We start from the raw sequence: 9,083 nt of genomic DNA, 5'->3' as shown, positions 1-9,083 counted from the left end.
CATCTTCTGCTTCTGAGCACTGGGCTAAGAACACATTTATACTGAGCTTTAGAGTTTTAAAGAATAATATAGCTAGACTTTATTAAGAACTTATTGTTTCCTGACACCAGACAAAACATTTTACACGTATATATAAAGCCATTTTTCTGAGAAGCTACGGGGCACAGTAATTAAGTGAGCAGCTCTGAAGTCAGACTGCCTAGGCTTGAATTCCAGCTCCAACATTTAAACTGCCGCGTGATTCTGGACAAGTTGCTAAACCTTTCCATTCCTCTGTTTCCTCATCTCTAATATAAGAGTAATTGACATCCCCTTCCAGCATGAAGGAGTAACAGATTTCCGGGCCAGCCCTCCCTCTGTAAACAGCTATGAAACTGGACAAAAGACACAAGGCAGGTGTTATCAGACACTGGACAACAGCACATACTGTGAACCTGAGAGGGGGTGAATCCAGGGGCACATTCTAGACAGTGCATGTCAAAGATTTTATTCAATTCATTCAATAATGAGGGAACTAGTAAGATGTCCTGGCCAGTTCAAAGAGCATTTGTGGAGCTAGGGTATTTCTTTACAGGAGAATGAGATTGCTGGGTGAGATACAAAACTGTTTAAACTATAACTTTGGGGGTTATCTGTTCCACTAGGCAGAAATCTACACTTCTACCAGGAAAAAAAAAAAGTCTACAAGTTAACATGCATCATCACTAAGTCTGGAAACTTAAACCAAGGATAAGCAGCAAGGTGAAGTACATTACCCTGGCTAATCCTAGCATAGCCTTCAGTCCCATGTCACTGAAAGGACAGGCCACCCACTTTTTTTTTTTGCCTCATATCCAAGTATTAGATAATTTATCTTAATAAGTTCCATTTCCTCATTTAGAAAATGAGGCATATTCATTTATAACTCTCTGAATCCTGTTGTCATGCCTGCAAATTACATGCCTGTAATTCTAAATGGAACCTCTATTATCAACTAAAGGGATACACAGAGCAGTGTTTTGCAAAGCATTTAGAAGGATAACCTCCTAGACTGGAGTACTAAAGGATGGTATTAGAACCTTGCTACACCTAGGTGTTTACCCTTAATTTGAATGATACTAAAATATAATTTCATACTACTACTAAGAGTTAAATTACCAAGAGATTCCTGGGATTTAGTTACTGTGTCAAGTGTTTTACGTGGATTATCTCAATTAATGCTCACCTCAACCCTCCGGGATAGGTACTCTGATTATCCCATTTTACAGTTGAATAAATGAAACTTAGGTAGACAGGTAAGAATATCGTCTAAAGCCATCAATCTGGGAAGAACTGAGCCTTCTGACTCCAAATCCAGTGTTCTTTCCAGGACCTCATAGTATCTGATCACTCGGAGTCACTGTTCCACAGCATCCTTAATTCCAATGTTTTTTGCATCAAACAGACTCTTCAAGCCTCAATTTCCTCACCAGTGAAATAGGGATAACCTGCTCTACCTTCCTCCCAGATCATTAGGAAGATTAAATGAGATAATGAATGTGCAAGTATTTTGAAAACCTTGAAGATACACACAGTGTAAGGCATTCTCCTTACAAAGCTATGAAATTGGGATGACTCACTCAAACATAAATTCCTTCTATAACATTTCAACTATGCCTTGAGGTACAGGCTTATGGGATCAGCAGAGTAAACATTAAAAAGTCTGCCCAGGGACTTCCCTGGTGGTCCAGTGGTAAAGAATTTGCCTTCCAATGCAGGGGACGCGGGTTCGATCCCTGGTCAGGGAACTAAAATCCCACATGCTTCAGGGCACCTAAGCCCACGTGCCACAGCCACAACTACTGAGCTCGCACGCCTCAACAATAGAGCCTGCACGCGGTGCGGCAAACTACAGAGCCTACGCGCCCTGGAGCCCGCACGCCACAACTAGAGAAGAGAAAACCTGCACGCCAAAATGAAGAGCCCGCGCGCCGCAGCTAAAGATCCTGCATGCCTCAACGAAGATCCAGCGTGCCGCAGCTAAGACCTGACACAGCCAAAAAAAACCACAAAAAAACACAAAGTAATAATTTCTAAAAAAAAAAAAAAGTCTGGCCCAAGGACAGGACCCAAGGTCATTTATGGCATTCTCTGAATCTCTGCAGCACTTCCTCTTCTTACCATCTGCACTGTATTGTCTGATTATGGGCCTTTTTTCTTAAATGATACTGAGAATTTTGGTTGCTGTTTAACAGTTTTGATCAGCACTGTCCAAAAAAAAGCCATAATGCAAATCACATATATAAATGTTCTAATAGACACATTGCTCATGGAGGATAATCTGCTTTATTCAAAGTCCACTGACTTAAATGTTAATCTCATCCAAAAAATACCTCCACAGAAACACCCAGAATAGTGTTTGACCAAATAGCTGGGTACCATGGCCCAGCCAAGTTGACACATAACAACCCTCACAACCCCTTGAATTTTATCTTATCTATTTCTTTCATTGGGGACTCCAGTTAACAGGTTATAATCACTGTTATCACTTTCTCACCTTATTCTTTCATCTTAATAACGATTTAATCCTACCATTCTGACAGGTTCCCTCAGGGTCACTCATGAGCTTCTCATTGCCATATAGAATGGTAATTCTAGAACAGTGTTTCAGAAAGTGTGTTCCACAGCTTATTTTTAATAGCTTTTATACTACTAATAATAATTTTTAAAGATTCCATATATAAATACATTTGGTAAACTCTGGGTTAAACAAGTTTATTTATGATAGGTCTTATCAGGTCCCTTTAAAATATCACAGCTGGGATACAGTGAGTAGCATTTTCCAAATTTATTTTGATGTCAGAATCCTTTAAACACCTTGTGGGATTAGCTGAGAGGAACACACACTTTGGAAAACACTAATTTTACCTCATTCTGTAAGTTTTTATAATTCTTATTAGCTTATAGCACAGTTCTGACACAATATATGCACCTTTTGTTTTTATTTTTTTCCTACCTTATTCCTAAGATCTTGTCTTACTCCTTCTGGGTATAAAGTGTATCATATCTTTTCACAAGTCAAGCTTCTAGAATTGGTGCTGTACACACAGGATGTGTTCACATAAGTGAGCTTTACCTTGTTGCTGATAATTTAAAACTTAGCAACTGCCTTGAACCATAGGAACTTCAGCACATTGGTCCCTAGGGGATGACACACGGCACTAGGCCATCCCACCCCTCAAATCATCCAAACTACTATTCCAGCCACTCACAAACCACACCCAGTCTTAGGTAGAAGATATGAGCTACCTTCTGCTTCGTGTTCTCACGGTCAGTGAGCTCAGAGTGGAATCACAGGCAAAGCAGAGCTCATGCAAGAATGATCAAGCCGAGATCAAGCTGAAGATCCACTGAATTTGGTAGACATTAGAGTAAAACTCCCTTAGGCTTGTCCCCCTACCCGGTTTAAAGAAACCATGTTTTCCCTTAGCATTTACTTTCAGGACCTGTAAATATTACTGCTTTTTAGGTAAACTGTATCATCCTAAATCAATTTACTGCGGTAATAAAAGATAATTCCATTAATATAAACTGCTCCAAGGGGATGCTGATCAAGCAATGAATTTTATTTCATTTGAAATGAGGTCAGTATTTAATTTTGCAAGTTAAGTAACCTTGACTTTACTCTTGAAGGGAGCCTGAGATAGACGAAAGGAAATTTCCTTTTCATTCATGTGAGAAACAGACTTTTTTTTTTAAAAACACCCATATTCATCAGTGTGACCGTTAGTCCAAGAGGAGGCAATCGGTATCTTTACCAACAAAGCACCTTCCGTTTGAAGGATTGGTACTGGCCCCCTCTGTACAGTATTGTAAAACCTGAAGGAAAAACCATAGCCAAGTGCTACTACCGGGACGAGATCGATATTTACTATACCTATTTCACAGTGAAGATACCTTTTCTGGAAAATTCCTCATAAGAAAACTGAAATTCAAGCTGCCGCTCTTTCTTCAGCCACCACTGCTCAATCCTGCCTTGTGTGAGCCTGACGTTCTCTCCCTTTTTCAACAAAAGATGTCAGAGACCAGGACGGCCATGCTGGGGATGGGGGAGGCTGCGCGGGGCAGACCGGGCTTCCATGTATCGGGACCCTCGAGAGCTCCTTTAGGAAGGGAGGGGTCGGGTAGGACATGCAGCTGCGGGAGTCTGGGGGGCAGTAGGTCCCAGGGCGAGCCACAGGGAGCAGCGGCATGAACCGGGAGCAGGGCCCGGAGACTCCGCCCTCCTAGCCGACAGCAACCCTTGAGAAGGCAGCCCCAGAGTACTGCTCCTTGAGGGGCGGGGTCGCCGGGTTGGGAGGTGGGGAGGTGGGAGGGCTTTGGGACCGAGAACGAGAGGACTGGCCCAAGGGATTGGAGTGGGCGTGGCAACAGCTTGGAAATGAAGAGCTGGGAGCAGTGAGCCCCTCGGGGAACTAAGATAGTAGATGTGCAAGGGGTGCGGGATGAGGGAGGAGAGGGCACGGGGAGGAAACGTACACAGTTTAGAAATTGCTGGGGAAAGAATGAGTCTTAATAATTAGGGAACACCACCAGAAGATTAGAAATAGAAATGTACAACTTCATTCCAGCAAAATAGATTTGCACTTGTCCAATGGAAGACAGGAAAAGGGGAAAATATTTTTTTAAAATGTATGGCTGGTAAAAAATAAATAAGATAAACAATGTAATATTTGGGTTAAAGACAAAATTATAAGCAAAATCCCCAAATATTTAGTGCTGAATGACATGAAACCGCATGTGAAACTTTTCGCAACACAACAAGCAGTACCTAAAGAGAAATATAACTCTAAGTATATTTGAATAAAAATACAAGGAAAATAATCTCCGAAATCAGAGATTACAAAAGGCTACCAAACAGCAAAGAGAACAAGGAGGGACATAAGGGCAAACAAAAAAAATCAATAAAAAGAGCAAAAATATTGGGGATTATCAGTGAAACCACAGACAATCCTACTACACAGACCTCTGGCAGAATTTAAGAGAAAAACAAACAAACCATCCTAGAGAGAGAGGAGGCAAAGAAGCAAAATGTGTAATAAAAAGTGGAAAATAATTACAGACACAGAAAATTTTAAGAAAAGGTAAACCAATATGAGCAACAATGTGTAACCCATGTAACCCCAGACATCTGAATAGACTACTAACCATTAAAGTAATTGAACTGGATATGGAAACATCCAAAAAAATTAAAAAGCTCAGGACTGAACAATCTTAGAGATGAGTTGAATCAAAGTTTCAAAGAACAGATGATTCCTCTTTTGTATGAATTGTTCCAAAAAATAGATGGAATGAAAACAATTCAACTACTATTTTGTAGCAACTACTATTATATAACCTTGAAATTGAACCAGATAAGGACAGTATAAGAAAAGACAGTTTTAGACAATTCCTCTTATGAATACAGTGGGGCTAAAGATTTTCAGTAAAAGTTAATTATGTTGCTGTATTGTTCCATTTTTTTTTTTTTTTTTTTTTTTTTTTTGCTGTACGCGGGCCTCTCACTGCCGTGGCCTCTCCCGTTGCGGAGCACAGGCTCCGGACACACAGGCTCCGCGGCCATGGCTCGCGGGCCCAGCCGCTCCGCGGCACGTGGGATCCTCCGGGACCGGGGCACGAACCCGTGTCCCCTGCATCGGCAGGCGGACTCTCAACCACTGCGCCACCAGGGAAGCCCCTTGTTCCATTTTAACAGGAGTTTTTAAAAAATATATTATAACTATATGGACACTATACTGTGAACTCAGTGAAGACAAAGACCAGTCCACCTTGCTTTCTATTTTAATGGCAGCACCTGGAACAGTTCCTGATAATTTGTAAGCACTCAATAAATACTGGTAGAATGAAAAAGTGAATTCCTAAGGCCCACTTTTCTGACTAGCATGAATTTATTCAACAATCTTTAAACTTGTCTGTGGTAGGTAGAATAATGGCCCCTCAAAGATGTGCACAGGCCTGACCCTGTGAATATGTTAGGTTACATGGCAAAGGGGAATTAAGGTTGCTAATCAGCTGACTTTAAAATAGGACAATAGGGCTTCCCTGGTGATGCAGTGGTTAAGAATCCGCCTCCCGGGCTTCCCTGGTGGCGCAGTGGTTGAGAGTCCGCCTGCTGATGCAGGGGACACGGGTTCATGCCCCGGTCCAGGAGGATCCCACATGCCGCGGAGTGGCTGGGCCCGTGAGCTATGGCCGCTGAGCCTGTGCGTCCGGAGCCTGTGCTCCTCAACGGGAGAGGCCACAGCAGGGAGAGGCTCAAGTACCGAATTAAAAAAAAAAAAAAAAGAATCCGCCTCCCAATGCAGGGGACACAGGTTCAAGCCCTGGTCCGGGAAGATCCCACATGCCGTGGAGCAACTAAGCCCATGTGCCACAACTACTAAGCCTGCGAGCCACAACTACTGAGCCCACGTGCTGCAACTACTGAAGTCCACGTGCCTAGGGCCAATGCTCCGCAACAAGAGAAGCCACCACAATAAGAAGCCCACACACTGCAATGAAGAGTAGCCCCCGCTCACCACAACTAGAGAAAGCCCATGTGCAGCAATGGAGACCCAACACAGACAAAAATAAATAAATAAAAATAAATAGGGCTTCCCTGGTGGCGCAGTGGTTAAGAATCCACCTGCCGGGGCCTCCCTGGTGGCGCAGTGGTTGAGAGTCCGCCTGCCGATGCAGGGGATACGGGTTCGTGCCCCGGTCTGGGAGGATCCCATATGCCGCGGAGCGGCTGGGCCCGTGAGCCATGGCCGCTGGGCCTGCACATCCGGAGCCTGTGCTCCGCAACGGGGGAGGCCACAACAGTGAGAGGCCTGCATACCGCAAAAAGAAAAAAAAAAAAAAAAAAGAATCCACCTGCCGGTGCAGGAGACACGGGTTCGAGCCCTGGTCCAGGAAGATCCCACTTGCCATGGAGCAACTAGGCCCATGCACCACAACTACTGAGCCTATGCTGTAGAGCCCGCAAACCACAACCACTGAAGCCCGCGTGCCTGGAGCCCGTGCTCCACAACAAGAGAAGCCACCGCAATGAGAAGCCTGCGCACCACAATGAAGAGTAGCCCCTGCTCTCTGCAACTAGAGAAAGCCCGCACGCAACAATAAAGTCCCAGTGCAGCCAAAAATAAATAAATTAATTAATTTTTTAAATAAATAAATAAAATTTAAAATAATAATAAAAAAATAAAATAAAATAAAATAGGACAACATCCCGGATTATCCAGATGGGCCCAATGTAAACACAGGTGTCCTTAAAAGAGGAAAGATCTTCTACAACTAAAGACAAAAAAGAAGGAACCAAAACAAGTTGGATAGGAGAGGTGGACTCATGATATAATCAAGTCCCATACTCCTGGGCAACCTACAAACTGGAGAATAATTATAGTACAGAGGTTCTCCCATAGGAGTGAGAGTTCTGAGCCCCATGCCAGGCTCCCCAGCCCAGGGATCCTGCACCAGGAAGATGAGCCCCCAGAGCATTTGGCTTTGAAGGCCAGTGGGGCTTGATTTTTGGAGACCCATAGGACTGGGGGAAAGAGAGACTAACCTCTTAAAGGGTACACACAAGATCTCACAGATCCAGGGCAAAGCAATAATTTGCTAGGAGCCTGGGCCAGACCTACCTGCTGGTCTTGGAGAGTCTCCCAGAGAGGTGGGCTGGGGTGGGGCTGGGGGATTGGACGGGTAGCAGTGGGGGGTGGGAGTGAGGGGATGGGGGTGGCTGTGGCTCACCCTGGGGCACACAGACACTGGCAGCAGCCATATTTGGCTGTGTTACACATTCTACTGGGTAACACTGATGCTGGCGGCCGCCATCTTCAGATCCTCCCTCTAGCTCATTAGAGCCAAGACCTTGCCTCACCCAACAGGCTGTAGGTGCCTCTAGACATGCCCCTAGACACGGCCCTACCCACAAGAGGGCCAAGACCCAGCTTCACCCACCAGTGGACAGGCACCAGCCCTGCCCTCCAGGAAGCCTACACTAACCTCTAGACCAGCTTCAACCACCAGGGGGCAGACACTAGACCCAAGAAGACTACAATCCCACAGCCTATGGACTCAGCCTGCCCACAGAAGGCCAGACCCTACTTGGGACCAGCTGGGCCCTGGCCCTGCCCACTAGCAGGCCAATACAAGCTTCAGGACACCCTGGACCTCATACCCAACCAACAAGGTGTTGGTGGGAGGAACCAACACCTCCCCACCAGCAATCTGACAGCAGCTATGGGATCGCTGGGTGCTGAAGCCAGCTCTAGGACCCGGCTCTGTGTGCCAGTGTCCAGCACTAACCCCAGGACCTGGCTCCACCTGCCAATGGCGGGGGCAACAGCTCTGGAGTGTTCTGGACCCTGACTCTGCCCATCAGTGAGCCAGCACTAGCCCCAGGGCCCCCTAGGATTCCACAACCAGCTGCCTCATGACAAGGCCCCCCTAACCAGCAGCATCTGCACAAGGCAGGGCCTGACAATCAACAGGGTTAGGTGCCAACCAACCCTACCACACCACCCACATAGTCAGCCCGCTACAACAGAAGGACGCATGCAGCCCTCTTGGGGGCATCCCTAGAGCCTGGGTGATGAGAGGGGAGAGCACTGCTGGGATGCACAGGACGTCTCCTACAGAGGGCCCCTTCTCCAAGATCAAGAAACATAACTAACCTACCACATACATCAAAATACAAATAGCAATTTAGAAAAAATGAGGCAACAGAGGAACATGTTCAAGATGAAGGAACAACATAAAACCCCAGAAAAAGAACTAAGCGAAGTGGAGATAGGCAATCTACCAGAGAAAGAGTTCAGACTAAAGGTGATGAAAGAACTCAGGAGAAGAATGGACGCACAGAGCAAGAAGTTAGAAGCTTTTAACAAAGAGTTAGAAAATATAAAGCACAACCAAACAGAGACGAAGAATACAATAACTGAAATGAAAAATACACTAGAAGGAATCAACAGTAGACTAAATGATACAGAGGAATGGATCAGTGAGCTGGAAGACAGAGTAGTGGAAACCACTGCCACGGAACCGAAAAAAGAATGAAAAGAAAGGAAGACAGTTTAAGAGAC

The sequence above is a fragment of the Mesoplodon mirus genome, assembly GCF_964341445.2.
Source record: "Mesoplodon mirus genome assembly, chromosome: 8".
NCBI classification, from domain to species: domain Eukaryota; kingdom Metazoa; phylum Chordata; class Mammalia; order Artiodactyla; family Ziphiidae; genus Mesoplodon; species Mesoplodon mirus.
Note: the sequence above shows the minus strand (reverse complement) of the source record.